Here is a 23,007-nt window from a genome sequence, read left to right on the forward strand (position 1 = left end):
TCTCTGGCTACCATAGGTGGTATAGACACTCTTCATCCAAATCAAATGCTTTCAGTCTTCCAGGCCAACCTCAAAGCCCCCATTTCCATGAAACATTATTGCCTTTACCCAGAACTTCATTCCTCTTCTGTTGATACACCAGCATCTGTGTTGGTGTCTGAACTTTCATTCTACCTATCTTAACTGGTAACGATTGTGGGATGCCTTGTATTTCCACTGGACTATTAGGAAGCTCCCTGGGATATTGCGAACCTCTTTGCTTTCCTTGGAATGCCCAGCACTGAGCTATGCCTGAATGTGTATTTACTGAGTTAAAAAAAAATAATAAGCGTATATATTGGAAATAGGGAAATTTCCCAGCTCATTTAAGCTCAGGCTATTTCCATGTAAATAATTTGTGAGGATCAGCCCAGATATTCCTGGTTGGTTCATTTTCTATATAGATAAGTACTTTCTTTAGTAATTTAGAATGAGGTTCTTTATCTAAATAGCCATCATATAGCTAATGTCTTTAAAATTGACATTAGCCTATTATAAATGTTGAGATAAACATAATAGAAAAACACTGCATAGACATTGATAGATCGCATTCTAGTTTCAGCTCTGACACTAATATGTTATGTGACCTGAGTGAGTTCTTTTTTATTTCTGAGCCTAGCTGCTTTAGGTACAAAATGAAAAGAATATGCTATGTAGCTCTTTTCTTGTGGTTCTGCTGAAGTATCTCTCAAATCAGTGGTTCTCAATGCTAGTTTTATATCAGAGTGACCAAAGAGCTTTAATTTTAAAGACAAGTAAAAACAGAAACAAAACTCAGATGTCCAAGTTGTTTTTCCAGAGAGTCTGATATCCATGTGCTTGAGGTGGGAGCTAGGCTTCTTATGTACCAGAGCACTATCCAGTAACATTTCAGGTTAGTATAGTATGCACATAGGTTTGCCAACAACTGTCCTAAGTTAAAAAAAAAAAAAAAAGTGAATATAGATTCCAGTCACATGAGGGGTTATACTCTGAAGCAGCCCAATGCAAAATCTCAATTTTTCAATGTCAAATATATCTTAAAACTAGCCTCAAATTGTTTGTTTTATTGAAAAATATTGAAAACCTATGCTCATTTTACTCTAAAATTTATATTTTAAGTTACTCATTATTGAATATAATTTATTTCAGAATGATGTGTGCTATTTTCTTGTAGCTTTGTATATCCTCTGATGCACCACTGGGGTACATAGAGGAACACTGGGCTTGATAATGTCAGAGATGATTTCCAATTCAAACACCTATTCAGCGATATTTGGAGCTGGATACATATTACTCAGCTTTAAATGTGTGGTTTCCACCCTCTGGACCTTGCATACAAAGCAACACTTATATTGCCCATGCCTACACAGCAAAACAAAGTGTTAAGAAATTCTGTTAGTGTTTAACTTTGAGCTGCTAACAGATAACATAATACTGATTTTGTTATATTAGATGCCATACTTTTAAGAGCTAACTCTATAGAAATAGACAATTCTCTGAAAGCATTGGCAGCTTTGATGGGATCCAAAAGTGTGTTCATAGTCTCTCCCCAGTTCACTCTACCCCTCTCTGGAAGAATATTCTGCATTTCCAGACTGATTTTCAAGGTTTTACAAGGTAGAAGTAAGTGAACAAGCTAATACAGATAAAACCAAAAAGAAGAGAAGAGGAAAGGTTTAATAAAATTCTAGGCTCACTAACATACAAGAAGAGAGAGAGAGAGAGAGAGAGAGAAGCTACCCACATTCTAAGAGCATTGATGCAGCATTGCATAAAGGGGCTTAGAAGAAGAAAAAGTTATATGAGTAGGGTCATAGGAACAGAGTCATCTTTAATATCTCTTGAGAAACATACAAAATTAATAATATTTAAGAATTAATTTTGACTCTGGATTCCATTCCATGTTCATTACTTGAGGGCATAGATTCAGCCATGGGATCAATGATTTTTTAAGAGTTTCACAGCCTTTTAAACTTCAGTGTATTAAAATGAAAATAGCATAATTCAAGGTCAGTGGAACAGATTCTGAAGGTGTAGAGGGATTCACAGTAGTAATTCTAGGGAGTATACAGCTCTGAAGGTAAGCCCTGGTTCTATTGGGGAGATTTTTGCTTTTTTCCCTACTTGGGTTAGGACCTCTTGATTCACAGTGAGATCAGAAGTTTTGTGCGAAGCTGGCGTACTATGTCAGCCAAGCAAGCAGAGACCACTAGGAGCTCTTAAAAGTATGCTATCATGCCAGCCCTCTTGAGGTGGCAACTGCTTACTGTCATTGAAGATTTCATGGGAGCCACATCTGATTGGCTTGCAAAGACCAAACAAAAGAGCAGAGCAGAAAAAACAGACATTTGGGCCCCCCATGATTACCAGTCATGGATTCTGTTATCCATTTTCTGCCAAGCCATATTTGGTTTCCTCTAACAATTCCAAGTTTTTAGTTGCCCCAAACTTGTAGTACTTTTATACTCTGTTGAAGATTCCCATTTAATGCCAAAATGCAATAAAATTATAATATAAAAAAGAGCAATGAAGATGGAAGTAAAAGGGAATTGAGATATTTAAAAAATTCATACCATGGAGTAGCATAAGAGGCCCATTCCGAGAGAAAAGTAATTGAGTTTCACATCAAAAAATGGACTGTTGACATATGTAGGAAACTACAGTACAACACCTGACCTACTATTATGATTTTCACATAGTTTAGCACAGCAGTCACCCCAGATCTGGTGTCTCAAAACATGATACTCAGAATATTCAGGTTTCAAATGAAAATCACTCATCATACCAAGAACCAGGAAGACCTAAAACTGAATGATAAAATGAAACAATGGATGACATCACTAAGATGACAGAAATGCTTGAATCATCTGACAAAAACTTTAAAAGCAGCCATCCAAGAAATGTTTCACTGATTATGATCATCTCTGAAACAAATAAAAAGAAAATCTCAGCAAGAAAATGGAAAATTTGAGATAAACCATGTAGAAAGTTTAATATAAAATATAGTAACCAAAATAAAACTCAATGGGAATGGTCAACAGCCAATTGAGAAGACAGAAGAAGGAATCTGTGCACTTAATGCTGAAGCAATAGAAATTACAGAATCAGAACCACAGGGAAAAAGTAAGCTGAAAAAAAAAGAGCCTAAGGAACATGTGAGAATATAAGAGCTAACATTCCTATCACTGAATTCCTGGAAGAATGGAAAAAAGAATAGCTAATTAGGTAATTTGAAACTTTGCAAACTTGGCACAAAATGTAAGGATACAGATTCAAGGAGCCTACGAAACCCCCAACAGCATAAATCTAAAGAAATTCAGACCAAGACCCACTATAATTAAATTTCTGAAAAGTAGAGATAAATTTAAAATCATGGTGAAAAACAAGGAAAGAAAAACTGCTTAACTGTAGAGAGGAAACCCTCCAAATGACATAATTTCTCACCAGAATCTATGAAGACCAGAAGGAATTAGCATCATATTTTCAAGTACTTAAAGAAAGAAAAGTCAACCCAAAATTCTATATCCAGTAAAAATATCATTTTTTCCTAAGAAACAAAAGGGAAAATCAAGGTATTTTCAGATGAAATAAAACTAACATAATTTGTTACCAGAAAATCTACCCTAAAAGAAAACAAAGGAAATTTCTTTAAACAGAAAGAAAATGATAAGAGAAGGACTCTTGGGATACCAGAAAGGAAAAAAACAAAAACAAAAACAAACAAACAAAAAAACCAAGGTAAGCCAAAAATGTGGATAAATACAATGATAGTTTTCCTCTTGTTGAGCTTTCTGTGTTCTTTGACAAATGAAGCAAAAATTATAACATTGATGTGTTTCTAAATGTATTAGAGAAAATATTTAAGGCAATTATATTTTAAAAATGCTATAGATTTAATTGTGCTTCCTGCCCCTTTCATATGTTGAAGTCCTCTCTCAATCTGATGAGATAGACCTTTAAGAGATAATTAGTTTGGGATCCCTGGGTGGCCCAGCAGTTTAGCGCCTGCCTTTGGCCGGGGGGTGCGATCCTGGAGACCCGGGATGGAATCCCACGTCGGGCTCCCGGTGCATGGAGCCTGCTTCTCCCTCTGCCTGTGTCTCTGCCTCTCTCTCATTCTGTGACTATAAAAAAAAAAAAAAAAAAAGAGAGATAATTAGTTTAAATGAAGTCATCAGGATGGGGGCCCCCATGATGGAATTAGTGCCCTTATAAGAAGAGACACTAGAGTGTGTGCTTGATCTCTCTCTCTCTTCCTGCTGACTTCTCTCCTTTACTCTTCTTTCTCTCTCTTCCTCTCTTCCCCTCCCTTTCCCACTTCTCCTAACCCTTCTCTTTTTCTCTCTTGGCCATGTTAAGATACAATGTGAAGGTGACCTTCTGCAAGCCAGGAAGACAGTCCTTATCAGAACCAGACCATGCTGGCACCCTAATCTCAGACTGTCAGCTTCAGTAACTGTGAGAAATATATTTATTTTATTTAAGCCACCCAGTCTAAGGTGTTTTGTTATGGCAGCCCTTGCTGACTATGACACACATCGAGGAGGGGAAAGGACATAAAAAGAAGTAGGATTTTCATTCAACAAAGTAAAATGACAATATAAATAAACTATTAAATTATTTATATATAATATACCCATGATAACCACTAAAAAAAGCTATACAAAGAAATAGACTAAAAAACACTATAGATAAATCAAACTGGAATTCTAAAAATATTAAAGTCACCCACAGAAAAATAGGAAAAAGAAAGAGAAACTAATGATAATCCAGAAAATGGCAAACTTAAAGCCCTGTTACATCAATAATTACATTACATGAAAATGATCTAAATGCGCCAATGAGAAAACTCAGATTGACATAGTGGATTATAAAACATGACCCATCAATATGTTGTCTACAAGAAAGTCACTCTAAGTATACTACAGGCAGTTTGATAATAAAAGAGTAAAAAAGAAATATTATTTAAATAATGAAAGCAAGGAGGAGTGCCCATATTAATATCCAATAAAGTAAGATTTTAATCACATAGAAAATTACCAGAGATAGAAAGGGAGATTATATACCATAAAAGTGTCAATGCATCGAGTAGATTCAGCAATGTATATGCACTGAACAACAAAGCTGCAAAATACACGAAGCAAAATCAGAACTGAAAGGAAAAATAGACAACTTCACAATTAAAACTGAAGACTTTAACATCCCTCTCTCAGCAATTGATAAAAGAACTAGACAGAAAATCAGTAAGGATACAGAAGAATCCAACACTATTAGTCAGCATGATCTAATCGATATTTATTGAACACTCTACCCAACAAAAATAGAATACAAACTCTTTTCAAGTGCTTACAGAACATATATCAAGATAGAACATATACTGGGCTACAAAACAAACCTCATTGAGTTTAAATGAATTGAAAGAATCTCAGTGAAATCAAACTAGAAATTATTAACAGAAAGATAAGAACATCATCTTCAAACATTTGGAAACTAAACAGCATGTATCTAAATATTTCATATCTAAATATTTCATGAATCAAAGAGGAAGTCTCAAGAGAAATTTAAACATTGAGATAAATGAAAATAAAATATATCAAAATGTGTCAGACATAGCTAACATAGGATAGAAAGGAACAGTTAAAGTGCTAAATACATATATGAGAAGAAAGGAAAACTCTCATATCAATAATCTAAGCTCCCACCTCAATATCCTAAAAACTAGCAAAACAAAAAGGAAAGAGAAAAATAATAAAGAGTAAGAATGAATGAAATTGAAAACAAAGTACCTACTTCATAATAACCATTTAAAAATTGGTAATCATATCATCATTGTCTATCCAAGGCTAAAGTGTTTGGTCTTACCCTCCTTTCGAAAATATTTTTGAGGGCAGCCTGGGTGGCTCAGTGGTTTAGCACCACCTTTGGCCCAGGGCATGATCCTGGAGACCTGGGATCGAGTTCCGCGTCGGGCTCTATGCCTGCTTCTCCACCTGCCTGTGTCTCTGCTTGCCTCTGTGTCTCTCGTGAATAGGTAAATAATAATAAAATCTTAAAAAATAAAAAAAAATATTTTTGAGAATTTACTCAAATATACAAATATTTCTTATTTATAAACTATATACTGATATTTTGTCTAGATATTCTCTTCACATGCTAAGAATAAACAAAATTTTAAATACATAAAATAGATAAAAGACATGATATTTTCATTTTCAGGGGCTTGTCTTGGGCCCCTCAATTCGGAGACCACTGATTGAACATCATCACCAAAGAGTTACCTATTCTTTAAAGCTCAGCTGAAGTTCCATATTTTCCAGGAAGCTCCTCCTTAATCACCCCTGTTCCCAGAGAAAGCTCTCTTCTCTAAACACCTATAGTAATTCTGATTGTGCCTCTTATTTTATACATATACCATCTTACTGATCATGTCAACCACAGTCTTATATGATTCCTGACATATGTGTAATCCTCAAAAGGACATATAAAAACCTGAGGATTTGAGTACTTGACAAAGAAATAAAGGAAGGAAAATAGCAAACATTCTTACAAAGATAATACATATTAAAAATCTAGGGGTTGAGTGAATGGGAACTGGGTGAACTTTTTTTTTTTTTTTTTCTCAGATGTTGAAGTAAGGGTCATAAACTGGCAGTCCAGGGGCCAAACTCAGTCTACATTTGTGGTATTTTTGCCCAGAACAGTGTTTTGGATTATGTTTTATGTAATTGCCTTTAGACTGGACATGCATTCTTTTTGTTGGCTATGACTTCCTCACTCCTAAATTTGATAATACTTCAGGTGTTCTTACTTTCCAATCCCCTAATGTAATTGGACTTTGACAACCCTCTGAGAATATTCATAATTTGTAGGCCAACACACTAAAGTACAAAGAGTAGTAATCTAAGAATCAGAAGACTTGAGTTCTAAGGTCAGAGTGTTAACCTGTGTCACCCTGGGCAAGTCCTGTTGTTTCTCTAAAACACAGATCCTTCAGCGACAGAATGGGTAGTTACCCAGTGCATCTCATGGGGCAAATGAGAAGAATGGTTAAAAACTGTAAAATGACTGCATAAATATTAGAGTTATTTTCACATGACCTCTTAGTTCACTTCCTAATGTGAAGTATCTTTTTCCTATGATTCTAGAAAAACCATTGGAATTACAACTTCTGTTTCCTGACAAAGCCATCAGCCCCATAGCTGTGAATATAAATGGATATGCTACTTAGAGTTAAGAAGATAAAAATGTTAGAAATCCTTGACTGGTTTTCTGATAAAATTATAATTGCAGTACATGAAAGAAATGCATTTTGCATTATATGTTGGCATCTCAGGAAATTGTGTGATGGAGTTTGATGATAGCCCATCTGCAAGATTAATTGCAAATTGGCTTGAATATGAACACTGTCATCAGGATTGAAAACTGTCAGAGAATATAATGGCAAAGCTGACAAAGGGTGGTAGTGAGTGGCATGAGAGGCCGCAAAGAGTTCAAAGTGTCTAAAGGAGGGCTTTCTGAGATCATAGTTCAGCCCAATCTCATTACCATCTTCATTAACTACTCCAGAAAGGGGCTGTAGGTCTCCTTAGAGTAATTTGCAGAGTGTGCTTAGTTGGGAGGGGCTGAAAACAAAGACATGCAAAATCACACTGAGGAATCAAACATGTTACAATGGAATTTTAGGCAGATTTCAGATACTGGGGACATAAGCATTTGATTGTGACTATGGCAATGCTTTTCCTTTCTGTCTGTTGAACTTAAAACCAGATTCTAAATTCTTCCAGTTTCTCTATAAGGTCTTCCTGGGCCATTTCAAAGAGAGCCATCTTTGGCTCTCTTTGAAATTCTGTAGATTTTCCTATCATAAGATTACTTATTTGGGCTTAAAGAAATGAAACCAAATCTCACTCCTCCCTAAATTGTCATTTCCCTGAGATAACGTATAATCTTTCATAAAGCTTGTAGTATCTAGCATGTTGGCATATTCACATTACTTTAGAATTTGGATTTGATTTTTGGCCCTGTTTCCATTATCCTCTTTTGAACATATGGTATCAGCTTCCTTACTGCCCCTCAACCCCTTCAATCTCCTCTGTTCTCTTTGCAATGCCCTTCCATTCTTTTAACACGTGGTTACAAATCTTTCTGACATGCTTACATGGTCATGTCATTTCTTTTCTCTGAAAATTGTGGTGGTTCTTCTTTGCTACTGGATCATGTTTAAACATGGTAGCCTGGTTCCTGCCACCCTGCTACATCTGTTGTCATCATATTTCCCCATCTTATCTTCTATTTTTCCTTATCAAATGGCTCCTGGCAATTTTCTGCCCATCAAAACCACCCACATGGGCCTACCTCTTTTCTTTTTGATTATACAGCTGCCTTTCCTCCAATCCTGTTTACATCCCCTAGTTCCCCTATTGAAGTATTCACCTTGCTTTGCTGCCTTCCTGATAGTAACTTTGGTTCATACTGAGATAACTGCACAAACATGGGCTTTATCCTGACACTTCCCTCTCTCTCACACCAGCCTCCCACATCTAATCTAAAACCTGTCACGATGAAGTACTTATGATTTTACCCCCCTGATAATCTCCTGAATTGGTCAATTTCTTCATCTCTTTTGCTAATGCCACAGCAATCTGTCTCCTGGAGTATACAATATATTCCTAGTTGGTCTCCCTTCTAACTCCTTTCCTGCTTTGCAATGCAATCAAATCAAGTCATTCCTATGCTCAAAACCCTGCAATTATTTTTGGTTACTCTAAAATCAAAATATATATGTAGACTACCAAGGCCCTGCAAGTTTGGACATTATATTCACAGTTTTATATTCTGTACCAGCCTATCCAAAGGTCACACTATTTCTCGATGCCTTAGTCACTCTGGCCTTTTTTCCTATCTCTAAACATACCGTTTTCCCTTGCCCTTTGGAACGTTTGATCACACGGTACCCTCTATCTGGAATACTCCTCCTTTTTCCATCTTGTTAACCCTATGCCCATCCCCAGAGTCTGAGTTCAAGCATAATTTCTCCAGAAGAATTTTTCTTGAGGTCTCAGAGATATCCTGCTGTATATTCTCATAGCATTCTGCACTTCTTCACTGTAAACCATCACCTGTGTACTTTGATGTTTATACGCATAATTTTTTTAATAATGTCTATCTCTTGTACGGTGGCTGTATCACTTTATGAGAGCAATACCTCTCTGGGTTTTGTATACTGTTATATTCTCATCTCTTAACCAATGGATTCAAATTTTATAGAGTCATATACTTGCTGAAAGACTTGAGAAAATGACTAGTTTCAAGTCTCTCTTTTCCCATCCCCTAATGTAATATAGGGGATGTAATAATAATGATAATAATAATAATAATAAATGATATAAGTAAACCATTGTTGTATGATTTAAATGCAAAATATTAGTAAAGCTCTCAGCACAACATCTAGCCCATGATATTATATTAATGGTATTATTTTAATTACAATCATGTTTGAAAGAACTACCAGGTTGTTTCTTGGATGTAGGCCATATTTCCTCCTTTAAATAGTAATTTTGTACAGTCTCTATGATAACTTAGGGCAGAGAAAGCTACTAACAAAAGAATGCTTATTTACCATTATCTTTACAAGTAAGCCACGTACAGACTCTGCCAGCACTATCACCATGCTTTTTTCCATCTTATCTGCTACAGTGAATTTCCAAACAGATAGAAAATACAGTTTTATAAGTATTTCTAGAGCTACTCAGGGAATACCAATAGGTCAACAAAACTATCATGTTATTAGGCCTATCAAGTGACTAGTGCCTCACATTCCCTTGAAAATAGTAATAGGTTCAAGGATGGTTGTGAGATGCAATATAGGCCAATGAGAAATGAAATCTTTCCCTGAGATTTATGAGAAGGTATACTTGATTTCCTCCCAAGGTGTGAAGTCAACAGTTTATAGGATTTGTTGAGAGAATCTATAGTTTATGCAGAAGAAGAACCAAAATATGAAAGAGAGAGAGAGAAATCAAGATCTAGATCTTGGTGACATTGGTTTGCTTTGAAATAAGCTATTCCTGAAGCCACATTTCCCCCAGGATTGTTCAGCTACAAAAGACATAGATTCCCTTAATAAATAGAATATAATTATAATTGGATTTTCTGTCAATTGCAATCAAAATAGTCCTGAGAGATTCATGGCTTCTAAGAAAAGATGAAATTTTAGACAACTCTTAGAGATTGTCAGGTGTATAAAGAGATTGATTCTTCAACGTATAAGAAAAGAAACTTCAGTCTGCGAACATGCCTGATTTCTGAAAGCCAGAATCCTTCATAGTTCCTGCCATGGACTTTGCCCATAGTCAACAAATGTTAGTTAAATTAATACACAAGTCAATTAATGGAAATGTGAAAAGAAATACAGCAATGCCCAAAGGAAAGAATTCTAGGAGGAGGGGAGGGTGGAAAATTAATTTGTTCCCACACTGTATTAAAAGATTGGAGAGAAAGACTGACTCTAAAAGCTATCTACTGGATAGTGTAAAAGTATTGGTGTCATAAAACATGCAAATTAAAATTCTGCTGTAGCCAGATAACATTGCATTAGCCATTCAATGTTTATTCTGAGACTAACAATAATTCTAATGCAAAGAATGGTAATTAATTGGTACTGCTGACCCTGTCACACCATCTTTTCCTCCTATGTCCAGGAGCCCTGTTAGAATGACAGTGTCCCGGAGTCCAGGGCCATTTAAGCTGCCTAGAGACCACCATCACCATCAGTAACAGAAATAGGCATGAGACACTTGATTGTTGAGATTCTGTTCCCTCCTCATTTACCCATGCTTTCTTTGAGATCTCCTATCAAACATCATTTTCTCAGTAAGTCTCGCCTGATAAGGTTCAAATCTTGCTATCTTTTGCTTTCATAGCAACTTGTATTTCTCATTCTTTGCATTATTCATAGTTGTAATTTATCTGGTTAATGAACTGGGTACATTTTGACTTTAACTCTGGGCAGTAACCTCTTTGAGGAGAGGGACAATAGCATGCTTATTTACTCACTTTTGTGTCTCTCTTATTACTACCTAACATAGTGCTTCACAGTGGGTGTTCATAGTTTGTTCAGTGAACTAGTGAACCTGTATTAACTTCCTTGCAAATTTCCTCTCTCCATCTCTCTTCCTTTTAAACTCCTCCCTCTTTCTTTTTTTCCCCTAGGTTTAGAATTTTGCTAGTAATACAAGATAGAATTTTAGCAGAAGCAGAAAGAATAGAGGATGACTTCTAAAAGGAGAAGACAAAAAATAATAATAAATTGATAAATGAAGGAAGTAATTTCAAAGCATGCTTCCTGCTGTGAAGAAAATCAGGTTGATGGGATGGACAGTGATGTGAGGGGCTACTTCAGACAGTATAGTTAGAGAAGACCTGCCCAGAGAAGTGGCTTCTGAGTTGAGATTAAATTAGAAGGAAAAAGTCGCTACTGGTGAAGTCTAGAAAATGTGTAATTCAATCAGAGGGAAGCATAGGTAATCTTAATTATCTACTTCTGTGCCCAGAAACAGACAACTGGGAACTGGGTGGGGAGGAGTTGGGAGGATAAAACAAAACATGCTATTCAATTGGTAGCAGGACTCCTAGATTGCATTCGGTTCTGAAACTTAGCTTCTGTGACTCAGTTTCTTCATCTGTAAAAAGTCTCTGTCTCAAAAATAAACAGAATATTATTTGTTTGACATCTCTTCTGACTTTGATATACTATGAGTCTGCTATATCTGTACACTGGGTGTGTTGGGAAGCACTGGCATTTTGACTTCATTTAATCTATGGTCCTCCAAGATTTGGCCCTGGTTTTCCTGTTAAATTTCCTATCCTGTCATTTCCCTCAAAATACCCTGTGCACCAAAGTAAAGCCTTGCTTTCTGTACGTACCGTACATGTCCCTGCATTTGTTGTCTTTGCTGTCTGAATAGAATGCTCTTTCTCTCAACTCTGGAAATGAAAATCTTCACTACTTTGGGGAAGATGAAACACTTTTGCACATGACTAGGGAGCCCTCCCAGATCGTACTAGTAACATGTAACCTCTTACTTTTTAGACCTCCCTTGAAGCTTGTGCCTTTCTTCCAGCACTTTCAACATGCCTACCCCAATGCAGAATTATGAAGGCTGAAGTTTTCTGTTCTAATTGACTCTGAGCCCCTTAAAATCAGTAGTCACCTCCCCTATCGCCTCACACATAAGAGACACCAAATCACAATATACAAATGGAGACTTGGGTTGCAAGACTTGTTGGCAAAGGGCAAATTAACAAGGATTGACCAATGGGTCTCATCTATTATTTCATTCTTTTGAAGTATAATTAACATATAATGTTATATTAATTTCAGTTGTACAATATAGTGATTTGACAATCCCTATAAATTACTCAGTGCTTACCATGAGAAGTGTAGTCACTATCTGTCACCATACAGTGTTATTACAGTATCATTGATGATATTCCCTATGCTATAATTTTCATCTTACAACTTATTTGATGACTGACATTTTGTATCTCTCTAATTTCCTTTATTTTACCTATCACCCCTCTGGCAACCACCAGTTTGTTCTCTGTATTTAAGAGCCTGGTTTTTAGAGGCTTGTTGTTATTATTGTTTGTTTTGTTTTGTTTTTATTTTTTATTTTTATTTTTATTTTTATTTTTTTAATTTTTATTTATCCATGATAGTCACAGAGAGAGAGAGAGAGAGGCAGAGACACAGGCAGAGGGAGAAGCAGGCTCCATGCACCGGGAGCCCAACGTGGGATTCGATCCTGGGTCTCTAGGATCGCGCCCCGGGCCAAAGGCAGGCGCCAAACCGCTGCGCCACCCAGGGATCCCCTGTTTGTTTTGTTTTGTTTTGTTTAGATTTCACATATAAGTTAACTCATATAGTATTTGTCTTTCCTTGCCTATTTTATTTGGCACAATATGTTCTAGGTCCATTCATGTTGTCACAAATTAGTTTCTTGAATGGCTAGCTAATTGATGGCAGGATTTATTTTCAATTAGTAACGTCCTCCCTGAATATGGGAGAAAAGAGTAGCAGTACATAAGTTTTGAATTCACCATTTGTATAGGTTATAGAGGTTTGCCCAGATGAGGGGTAAGGAAAAAAAAAAAAAAAAAAAAAAAACAGATATCCAGCATTTTGAGTGTAAAGCAAAGACTACTCTACTTATTACCTGGGTAATAAGAAACTTCCTGGGAATATCAGTTGCTTTGAATTTTTGCATGATAAGCAGAGTATCATATTGATGATTGTGACCTCCCACCAAAGTTTTGTTGATATAATTGATTGGCAAGGTCTAGCTCTTGTAAACATCTTTCAGTTCAAATCAACATATTTCGAGGACCCTCTGTGTTCAGGATACTGTGCTATCTCTTGAGGCTAATGGCATTCTGTTCTTTCAAACTGCCTTTTTTTTTTTTTTTAAGATTTTATTTATTTATTCATGAAACACAGAGAGAGGCAGAGACACAGTCAGAGGGAGAAGCAGGCTCCGCGCAGGAAGCCCGATGCGGAACTCGATTCCGGGTCCCCAGGATCACACCCTGGGCCAAAGGCGGTGCTAAACCGCTGAGCCACCCAGGCTGCGCTCAAACTGCCATTTTTGATCATGCCTGTCCCTGTGACAGCAGTGGAACCACTGCATTCTTTATCAAAAAATAATCTTAACCCTTCCCAACTGTGAAAATTAAGCCTTAGAGACTGGCTCACACCTCTGCCTCCAAGTAAAAGCAGATGTTCTCAAAATGGAATAACAGCAATATCAGCATATATGCAGTAGCCAGTCCTTTACAAAGCCTTCGGACTTCTATGATTTCATCTATTCTTATAATTAATGCCTTAGGAGGTAGAAAAGACAGAAAGTCTAATCATGTTACAGAGAGGGAAGCTGAGGCTTACTGTTGTCCATGTATTCATCAAGGATCTTTCCCCAAGGAAGTATCAGCCAGAAATTAGATCCCAGATAACCTATCCCTAGTGATTTTCCTTCTGCATAAAATGACATAAATCTGTATCTTTGATGTTTTCACTTTCAGGGGTTGATTAGATAAATTCTTTGCAGCATCTTTAGAAAAAGGAAAGACAAATATTGAGGGTTAATGGAGATGCAGGAAAGATAAACAATGGGAAAGAGATGTTCGATGGGGGACTCATTTACTTCTCTGTAGAAATATATACCCTTCTCTCTACTCCATGCTACCGAAGTTTTAAATTAAACATTGTATTTTGACATACTCATAGATTCAACAGATTTTTTAAAAAAATAATATAGAAAGATTTTATGGGGACGCCTGGGTAGCTCAGCTGTTGAGTATCTGCTTTTGGCTCAGGGTGTGATCCCGGAGTCCCAGGATCAAGTCCCACGTTGGACTTCCTGCGTGGAGCCTGCTTCTCCCTCTGCCTATGTATCTGCCTCTTTCTCTCTCTCATGAGTAAATAAATAAAATTTTTGAAAACAAAAAGATTTTATGCACTATTTACTCAGCTTACTCCAAAGGTAATACCTTAGAAAGCTCTGTAGTAGAATATCACAACCTGAATATTGACATGATGCATTCAAGATACAGAATATGTCTGCCACTTCAAGAATCACGTTGCCCTTTTATACCCCACCTCCCACTTGATTCCCATCCCTGGCTGATCTTTAGCCACTGAAACCACCAATTTGTTGTCCATTCCTGTTATTTTTCATTACAAGAATTCTATATGAGTGGAACCACATAGTATGTAACGCTTTTGAGACTGCCCTTTTTCATTCAGAATAAATCCTTAAAGATTCATCCAGGTTGTTACATTGTCACATAAGTCAATATTCCTTTTACTTTTTTTTTTTTTTTTTTTTCTGAGTAGCATTCCAAAGTACGGTTATACTACAGTTTAAATACTTAACTGGATCCTCACAAGCATTTGGTTTCACTGTTTTGTTTTGTTTTAATCTTAGTCATTCTACTAGGTATGTAGTGATATTTCATTGTGGTTTTAATTTGCATTTCCTGAAAGGTTAATGATACTGAATATTTTTTCATGTGCTTGTCATCTGTTTATCCTCTTCTGTGAAATGTCTGCCTCATATCTTTTGCCCATTTTCTGATTTGATTAATTTTTTAATGTTACATTTATGAGTTCTTTATATTTTATAGATAGCAGTCATTTGCCAGATACAAGTTTTGTAAATAGTTTCTCTTACTCTGTACCTTGCCTTTTCATCTCAACACTGTCTTTCATAGAGCAAATATTTTTTAATATTAATGAAATTCAATTTCTCAAAAATTTTTTTATAGATCATGCTTTTGGTAGCAAGTCAAAAGTCTTTGCCTAGATCCAGATCCTAAAGATTTTATCTTGCATTTTTTTCCACAAATGTTTATAGCTTTATGTTTTGTATTTGAGTCTGTGATTCATTTTGAGTCACATCTTTTTATAAGGTGTGAGATTTAGGTTGATATTCTTCTGTTTTGGCCTATGTATGTCCAATTTTTCCAGTATCATTCTTTTTTTTTTTTAAGGTTTTATTTGCTTATTAATAAGAGAGGCAGAGACACAGACAGAGGGAGAAGCAGGCTCCATGCAGAGAGCCTAATGTGGGACTCAATCCCGGGACTCTAGGATCACGCCTGGGCCAAAGGCAGTCGCTAAACTGCTGAGCCACCCAGGGATCCCCTCCAGTATCATTTAAAAAGACTCCTACTTCTGTGTAATTGCTTTTATAGCATTATCAAAAATGAGCTGGGCATATTTTAATATATCTGAGTTTTCTCTTCTTTTTTCTTTTTTAAAAGGTTTTATTTATTTATTCATGGGAGACAGAGAGAGGCAGAGGGAGAAGCAGGCTCCTTGCTGGAAGCTCAATGCCAGGTTCAATCCAGGGAACTCTGGGACCATGCCCTCGGCTGATGGCAAATGCTCAACTACTGTGCCACCCAGGCATCCCTGGGTTTTCTCTTCTGTTCCATTAATCTTAACCTCTATACATCCACCAAAGCTACACCGTCTTGATTACTGAGGTTATATATTAAATCTTGAAAAAGTAGCTTGATTTCTCTCACATTATTCCTTTCTAAATGATGTTACCTCTTCTAGTTCCTTTGCATTTCCATATAATTTATTTCAGAAAAATTTGCCTCTATGCACAAAAAATCTTGCTGGGATTTTGAGAGGAATTACATTATCTATTTATCAATTTGAAGAGAATTGGCATCTTTTACTCTCTTCAGTCTTCTAATGCATGAACACAATACATGTATTTATTAGGCATACTGTGATTTTTTGTAAGCAATTTTTGTTTTTCAGTGTGTCTTATACACATTAGATATACATCTAAGTATTTTGTTTTGAGCTGTTATAATCATTCTTTTTTTTTTTTTTTTTTTTTTTTTGATTTGGATGTCCATGTGCTAACTTGTAGTAGGTAGAAATGTAGTTGATATTTATCTTAAACCCTTGACCTGCTGGACTTACTTACATGTTCTGCATGTTCTGGGTTTTGGTGGGGAGGGGAGTTGGTAGATTCTTTGAAATTTTCTTTATAGGTAATTATGTCATTTGTAAATATTGACAATTTCATTTCTTCCTTTCTGATCTATATGCCTGTTATTTCCTTTCTTTGTCTGTTGTGCTGGGTAGAACTTCCAGCACTATGTAAATTACAGTGGTGAGAGTAAGTGTCCCTACCCATTCCTGACCTCAGGGGAAAAGCATCTGCAGATTCTTTTTTTTGTATGTGGAGATCTTTTTCAAATTGAGGAAAATCCCTTCTATTCTTGTGTTTCTGAGAGATTGCTATATATTTTTCAATGATGAATGGATACTGAATTTTGTCAAATGCTTTTTCTGGACTGGTATGATTGTATATTTTCCATTTTTAACCTGTTAATATGGTAGGTTACATTGATAGACTTTTTAAACTAAATTCTGGTTAATCAATACACATTGTAATATTAATTTCATGTTTGCAGTATAATGATTCAACAATTCCATACATCACTCAGTGCTCATCACAATGGGAGCACTCCTTAATCCCCATCAGCTATTTAACCCATTCCCCTATCTGCTTCTCTCAGGTAACCATTAGTTGGTTCTCTATAGTTGAGAGTCTGTTTCTTGGTTTGCCTCTCTCTCTCTATCTCTTTGTTCATTGTTTTGGTTCTTAAATTCCACATGACTGAAATCATATGGTATTGCTTCTCTGACATTGTATTGCATGTTTTTGAAAATGGCAAGATTTTGTTCTCTTTTGTGGCAGAGAAATATTCCATTTTATATATATAAACTGGAATATATAATGTATATATATTTTATATACATTTTATATACATTATATATAATGCATGTATGTGTATATATTGTATACATTATAAATAATGCATACAAAATGTATACACACACTATGTATTTTATATATACATATAATGTATATATAATGTATACACACACACACACCACATCTTTATCCATTCATCCATTGATGGAAATTTGGGCTGTTTCCATAATTTGGCTATTATAGATAATGCTATTATAGACATTGAGGTGTGTGTATACCTCTGGATTAGTATTTTTTGTATTCTTTGGGTAAATACTTTATAGCGCAATTGCTGGATCATAGGATAGTTCTATTTTTAACTTTTTGAGGAATCCCCATACTGTTTTCCAAAGTGGTTGTGCCAGTTTGCATTCCCACCGGCAGTGAAGAGAATTCCCCTTTCTCCATATCCTCACCAAATCACAATACCTGTTGTTTCTTGTGCTGTATTTTGCTATTCTGAGAGATATGAGATGATTAGTTTTGATTTTCACTTCCTTGAAGATAAGTAATGCCCAGCATCTTTTCATATATGTGTTGGCTATCTGTATGTCTTCTTTGAAAAAACTGTCTTTTCATGTCTTCTGCCCTTTTTTAAACTGGATTATTTGTTTTGGGAATGTTGAGTTTTACAAGTCTATATATTTTGGATACTAGACCTTTATCATTTGCAAATATCTTCTATTCTGTTGGTTGCCTTTTAGTCTTGTTGATTGTTTCCTTTGCTGTACAGAAGCTTTTTATTTTGATGTAGTCCAATATCTTATTTTTTATTTTGCTTCCCTTGCCTCAGGAGATATATCTAGAAAGAAGTTGCTATGACCAGTGTTGGAGAAATTACTGATTGTGTTTTCTTCAAGGACTTTTATGATTTCAGATCTAACATTTAGATCTTTAATCCATTTTGGGCATATTTTTGTGTATAGTGAAAACGAATGATCCAGTTTCATTCTTTTGCATGTTCCTATCCAGTTTTCCCAACACTATTTGTTGAAGACACTGTCTTTTTTCCTTTGGATATTCTTTCCTGCTTCACCAAAGATTGATTGACCCTATAGCTGTAGGTTCATTTTTGGATTTTCTATCCCACTCTATTGATCTACGTGTCTATTTTTGTGCCAGTACTGTAGAGTTTTGATTACTACAGCTTTGTAATATAACCTGAAGTCTGGAAGCGTGATGCCTCCAGCTCTACTTTTCTTTTTCAAGGTTGCTTTGGCTATTCACGGTCTTTTTTGTTTCCATACAAGTTTTAGGATTGTTTGTTTTACTCCTGTGAAAAATGCCATTGGTATTTTGATAGGGATTCCACTGAACGGGTACATTGCTTTAGAGAATTTAGACATTTTAACAAAATTTGTTCTTCCAATCCATGAACATGTAATGTCTTTCCATTTCTTTGTGTCCTCTTCAATTTCTTTCATCAGTGTTTGAGTTTTATTTTATTTTATTTTTTTATATATTTTTTAAAGATTTTATTTATTTATTCATGAGAGACACACAGAAAGAGAGAGAGATGCAGAGACACATGCAGAAGGAGAAGCAGGCTCCCTGCAAGGAGCCTGATGTGGGACTTGATTATGGACCCCGGGATCATGCCCTGAGCCAAAGACAGATGCTCAACCACTGAGCCACCCAGGCATGCCAGTATTTGAGTTTTATACACAGGTCTTTTACTTCTTTGCTTAAGTTTATTTCTAGGTATTTTATTATTTTTGGTGCAATTATAAATAGGATTGATACCTTAATTTCTCTTTTTGCTGCTTCATTATTAGTGTATAGAAATGCAACAGATTTCTGCATGTTGATTTTGTATCCTGTGATTTTACTGAATTCATTTATCAGTTCTAGCAGTTTTTGGGTGGAGTCTTTCAGGTTTTTTATATAGAGAATCATGTCATTTGCAGTTAGTGAAAGTTTTACTACTTCCTTGATGACGTGGATGCCTATTATTTCTTATCTGATTGCTGTGGCTAGGACTTCAAGAACTATGTTAAATAAAAGTGGTAAGAATGGACATCCCTGTCTTGTTCCTCATTATAAAGAAAAAGCTCTACACTTTTCCCCAAGTAGGATAATATTAGCTATGAGTTTTTCATATACAGTGTTTTATTTTATTGAGGTATATTCTCTCTAAACATTTCTCCGTTTTAGTGGTGTCTTATCTGGTTAATGGATAATGGTCTCATTGCATTAATTTGAATTTTCCTTCCTCTTCTATTTTTTGGAATAGTTGAGAAGAATAGATATTAAATTTTCTTTAAATGTTTGGAAGAATTTGCCTGTGAAGTCACCCAGTCCTGGACTTTTGTTTGTTGGGAGTTTTTTGACTACTGATTCGATTTTTTTTACTGGTTATCAGTCTGCTCAAATTTTCTATTACTGCTTTAGTTTTTTAATTTATATGATTCTAGGAATTTATCCATTTCTTCTAGGTTGTCCGATTTATTGGCATATTTCAAAATATTCTCATAATTATTTGCATTTCTTTAATGTTGGTTGTTATTTCTACTCTCTCATTTGTGATTTATTTTTTATTTGGATCCTGTCTCTTTCCTTTTTGATAAGTCTTGCTAGAGGTTTAAGAATTTTACTAAATTTTTCAAAGAATTTAAAATAAATAAATAAATAAATTTTTCAAAGAACCATTCCTGGTTTCATTAATCTGTTCTATTGTTTTTGTAGTTTCCATATCATTTGTTTCACTCTGGTCCTTATTGTGTCCTTCCTGCTGTTGGTTTGGGGTTTGGTGTGTTCTTCTTTATCTAACTCTTTTAGGTGTAATGTCAGGTTCTCTATTTTTCTTACTTCTTGAGGTAGGCCTACATTGCTATATACTTCCCTCTTAGAACAACTTCTGCTGCATCCCAAAAGTTTTGGATCACTGTGTTTTCACTTTTATTTGTTTCCATACACAATTTTTTAAAAACTTATTCTTTCATTTCATGGTTGACCTATTGATTTTCTAGTAGCATATTATTTAACCTCCAAGTATTTGTGATTTTCCAGATTTTTACTTATCATTGACTTCTAGTTTCATAGTTTTGTGGTCAGGAAAGGTGCATGGCATGACTTTAATTTTCTTGAATTTGTTGAGTCCTGTTTTGTGCCCTAATATGTGATCTATTCCAGAGAATGTTCCATGTGCACTTGAAAAGAATGTGTATTCTACTACTTTAGGACAAAATGATCTGAATATATCTGTTAAGTCTATCTGATCCACTGTGTAATTCAGTGCCCTTGTTTCCTTGTTGATTTTCTTTTTAGATGATCTGTCCATTGATGTATGTAGGATATTGGTCCAAATTTCCTTTCTTTGTACTGTCTTAGTCCATTTAGTATCAGGGTGATACCAACTCCGTAAAGGAATTAAAAGTGTTTTCTCCTCTTCTATTCCAAAAGAGGCCGTGTAGAATTGGTATTCTTTTTTAAAATTAGTAGAATTCTCTAAGACCATCTGGGCCTGGAGATTACTTCATTTTGAGTTTTTAAATTATGAATTCAATGTCCTTAATAGTTACAAGGCTATTCAAATTCTTTATTTCATATTAACAATGATATGGTAGCTTCAAGGAATTGATGTATTTCATCCAAGTGTTCAAAATTATATGTCTAGAGTATTCCCTTATCTTTTTTGTCTGCACAGCCTGTAGTAATATCATCTGTGTCGTGACTGATATTAGGATTTTGTGTCTTCTCCCTTTTTGTGTTTGTCAATCTTGCTAGAGGTTTGTCAATTTTGCCGATTTTTTTCAGAGAGCTAGCTCTTTCAGTCATTGATTTTTCTCTATTTTTTTTTAATTTTTAATCTCATTAATTTCTATCCTCATACTTATTGTTACTTTTTTTTTTCTTAGTTAGGCTTTATTTTGTACTTCTTTTTCTAGGTTTTGAGTTGAGAACTATGAGCTATGGATGTGAGAGGTTTCACCTTTTCTAACGTGTGGATTTATTGCTCTAAGTTTTCCTTGCTGCACTGCTTTAGCTGTGTCACATGGATTTGAATATGTTGTGCGCATATTTATTTAAGACTTTACTTTTTTTTAGACCAGTTTTAGGTTCACAGCAAAATTAGGGGAAGGTACAAGGGTCTCCTATATAGTCTCCCTCATTATCAACATCCCCTACCAGAGTGATACCTTTTTTATAATGGATGACCCTGCACTGACATGTTACAATTACCCAAAGTCCATAGGTTGCATTACAGTTCATTTGTGGCATTTTAAATTCTTTGGGTTTTGACAAATGCATAATAGGTACCCATCATTGTAGTACCATATGAAATAGTTTCACTACCCTAAAAATCTTTTGTGTTCCACCTATTCATCCCATCCTCTCCCCCAACCCCACCCCAAGTCACTGGAAATCGCTGGTCTGTTTACTTTCTTCATTATTTTCCCTTTTCCATGATGTCATATAGTTGGAATCATACAGTATGTAACGTTTTTATATTGGCTTCTTTCACTCATTAATATTCATTTAAACTTCCTCCGTGTTTTTCATGGTTTGATAGCTCATTTCTTTTTAGTGCTGAATACTATTTCATTATCTGGATATACCAGAGATTATTTCCTCATCTATTGGAGGACATCCTGGTTGCTTCCAAGTTCTGGCAATTATGAGTATAAAGCTGCTATAAACATCGTTTTGCTTTTTTTTTTTTGTATATTTTTTTATTGGAGCTTGATTTGCCAACATATAGCATAACACCCAGTGCTCATCCCATCAAGTGCCCCCCTCAGTGCCCATCACGCAGTCACCCCATCCCCCTGCCCACTTCCCCTTCCACTACCCCTTGTTCGTTTCCCAGAGTTAGGAGTCTTTCATGTTCTGTCCCCCTCTCTGATATTTCCCACTCATTTTCTCTCCTTTTGTGCTATCAACATCTCTGTATAGGTTTTTGTGTGGCGATAAGTTTTCAACTCTTTGGGTAAATACCAAAGAGTAATTACTAGACTGTATGGTCGAAGTATGTTTAGTTTTGTAAAAAATCACCAAACTGTCTTCCAAAGTGGTTGTACTGTTTTTCATTTCCCACCAGCAATGAATCTTGCTCCTCATCCTCTGCAGCATCTGATTTACTCAGCGTTTTGGATATCAACCATCCTAATAGATGTGAAAAACATCTCACTGTTATTTTAATTTGTATTTTCTGATGACATATGATGTGGGGTATCTTCTTTGATAAAATATGTTGTATTTTTATCTTTATTCAGTTTGATAATTTTTTCTTATGACTTCCTTTTTGACTCATGGTTTATTTAGAAGTATATTGCTTAGTTTCCTCATGTTGGGAGACGTAACTGTTCTATTTTGTTATTGATTCATGGTTTGATTCCATTGTAGTTAGAGAAAACACTGTAATTGCAATTCATTTTAGGAGTCTGATGACATGAATGTTAAATCTTTTGTTATAGACATAAAAGTCCTCAAGGGTCTATTCATTGTGTCTATTTTTGCTCTGTTTTTTCAGAGTGCGTAATTTCTGTTGTTCTTTCTTCCAGCTCACTGATTCTTTCTTCTTCCCCTTATATTTTTTTAGTCCATTCAATATCATTCTTTTGGTTACTGTATATGAAGTTCTATTCCTTACATTTGGACATTCTTTATAAAATATATTTGTACTGACTCTATTTCTTTTTCA

The 23,007-nt window shown here is 35.4% G+C and overlaps 1 long non-coding RNA gene across 6 annotated transcripts in view; it reads right to left on the reverse strand.

The window, feature by feature from the left end:
- Nucleotides 1-752: 752 nt before the first annotated feature.
- LOC144312775 (uncharacterized) overlaps nt 753-23,007 on the reverse strand; it is a 145,554-nt gene continuing 123,299 nt past the window's right edge. For 4 of the 6 annotated variants that reach the window (XR_013378352.1, XR_013378354.1, XR_013378357.1 and 1 more), the window contains 2 exons: nt 5,884-6,069; nt 753-951 (listed from right to left, as the gene is read on the reverse strand). This is a non-coding gene — a long non-coding RNA (uncharacterized LOC144312775). Of the gene's footprint in view, nt 952-5,883; nt 6,070-13,963; nt 14,130-23,007 lie in introns of all 6 variants that reach the window. The other 2 variants (XR_013378353.1, XR_013378355.1) reach the window with 1 other exon arrangement.

This window comes from Canis aureus, chromosome 4, assembly GCF_053574225.1.
Source record: "Canis aureus isolate CA01 chromosome 4, VMU_Caureus_v.1.0, whole genome shotgun sequence".
Taxonomy (NCBI): domain Eukaryota; kingdom Metazoa; phylum Chordata; class Mammalia; order Carnivora; family Canidae; genus Canis; species Canis aureus.